Consider the following 2465-nt stretch of genomic DNA (forward strand, 5'->3'; position numbering starts at 1 on the left):
TGCTTTTGTAATAGACATCCCAGAGAGACACAGTGGAAGGATTGGGTCAAGTTAGAATGAAACTTTGTGGTGGGAGAGATGGGGGGGATAGAGTTGTGATAATGTTCATCATTATGTTGAGGGCACAGCAGGAGATGGGAGGCAACGAAGAGATCATTAGTAACTGGAGAGATTTGATGTAGTGATAAGATCAGAAGCTAGATTGTACTGGAGGTTTTCCACATCCCAGTTGGGAGACTTGGGTTGGTGACTTTGTTGCTTTCCACGGTGAAATGACTGGTCACTTCATCCCTCCTATTTCTGCAAATTGATAACTATGGATAGCCAAGTACTCATATAATTCCTAGCTGTTCTATGTGGGGAAGGAGAATGGGATTGTTAGTGGCTGAGTAGTCAGAGGCCCTTGACGTCTTATGGGATTGGGTCATGCATATTCACTGATGAGAGAGTAGCTCTCTAAAAGCCCTTCTATCTACATTTTAACCTCCATTTGGCAGCAGGCAAGAGCCCAGGGCTTAGCTAGTAAGCCTTTGTCCCAGAACAGATTTCATTTGGGAAGAGGGGAGCTGCTCTGGCATGAACTTTCTTTTTAATACTGCCTTCACAGGCCAGGAATATAGATGGAAAAGAGGCTAAAGTTGCTAAATTCACTCCTAGAGATGGTTTTTCATTGCTTCAAAGGAGGGGTTTTTGGATCTGGGACCCATGAGAGGTAGTTTTCAGCATTCATCTTTTTGCAAACTTTTGAGTCCCACATTTTTCTACCTCCCTTCCTTCCATCCCCATTCCACATGGCAGCAAACAATCTAGTAAATTGTACGTGTACAATTTAGCATATTTCCATATTATGTTGTAAAAGAGAAATTAGAACTAAGGGGAAAAAACAAAAAATGAAAAAATATTTTAAAATGTGAATATAGTATACTTTGCATTCAGACTCTAGTGGTTTTGGAGGGAGTTTTCTTTTTTCTGAATGTGGATGTCATTTTTCATACTCTTGTTTTTGATCACTGAACTGCTGAGAGGAGCTGTGTCCATCAGAATTGATACATTTTACAATGTTACAGTTGATATATATATATATATATATATATATATATATATATATATATATCACAAACTTGTTTTTGAAAAATGCTTTCAATGTAATTGTAACCTTTTGTAATTCTATTTTTAATGCATTTCAAAAAGTCCTGAGGAAGGGATCCATGAGTTTGATCAGATTGCCAAAGGGGTCTACGACTCAGTAACATTTAGGGGCCCTACTTTAGCAGTAAAGACAAGAAACTTATATTCTTAATCATGTCCTATGCCTCCAACTTCCGTTGAGACCTAGAAACAAAAGCCTGTATACAAATCTTGGCTATTCGACTTAACTAGACATGTGACATTGGACAAGGCACTGGGCCTCTCTGGACATGTTTTCTCAACTGTAAAATAAGGATAATGAGCCAGGAGGCCCTCTGAGGGTAGTTGGTTAGGATCAAACAACATATTGTAAAATGCTTTGTAAATAGGCAAGCAGCATGGAAATATTAGACATTATTATAATTTCATCTCCTGCTTTCCTCCTACCTTCCTTCCTTACATAACTTTGTTCCATGGAAGAACCTAATGCCAATTAATCTAAACTGTAGTTTAGAAGGCCAGATTATGTTTTATGAAGTCATTGGCTAGGGCTTTAGATAGATATTGACTCCTGGCTAACCGGCCAGAAGGCTGGAATACCTGGGTATCTCAAGGAATAGAGCCCTGGGACCTGGAGTTGGGAAAGGCCCAAGTTCAAAAGGAACTTCAGAAGTTTATTGACTGTGTGACTATAAACAAGTCATTTAACTTCTAATTGCCTCATTTTTTGTAACTGTAAAACAGGAATAATGATAGCACCTACCTCCCAAGATAATAAGATAATTGTAAACCATTTGTCACTGTGCCATATATACTATATATATTACTCTTTATTACCATACATATATGTTAAATACTATATACATAGTAAGCTCTGTAAATGTTAACTATTGTAATTATAGTGACATCTTAGATGAGCTTGCTTGTAGGCTTACCTAGTTTTGGTTTGTTTTCCAAGCATGTTAGCTCTGGTCCTCATGTCTGAAATCTATTCCTGTTATCAGTGTTACAATGTATATTACTGGTGGAAGCTTGACTCAAAATTGCCAAATGTAAAGTTGGAAGAACCTCAAAGACCATCTAATTTGGTTTCTATTCTTATGGCTTTCTGTAAACATTTCCATACATCCTATTCATTATACAGAGATCAATTCTATAGTTCACCCTATGCACAAGAAATTAGATTAATTTTTCATAAAACTAGTACATGAAATTTCTTAGTATCAAGCTGTTAATGTTTACCCAACTACAGTCAAAGTAGCAAGAATTTTCATTCTGTCTCATATCAACCAATGTTTCAATTAATTCTATTAATTCTTTGAAAGAGATAGCCACAT

The sequence above is a fragment of the Macrotis lagotis genome, chromosome 1 (assembly GCF_037893015.1).
Source record: "Macrotis lagotis isolate mMagLag1 chromosome 1, bilby.v1.9.chrom.fasta, whole genome shotgun sequence".
NCBI lineage: Eukaryota > Metazoa > Chordata > Mammalia > Peramelemorphia > Peramelidae > Macrotis > Macrotis lagotis.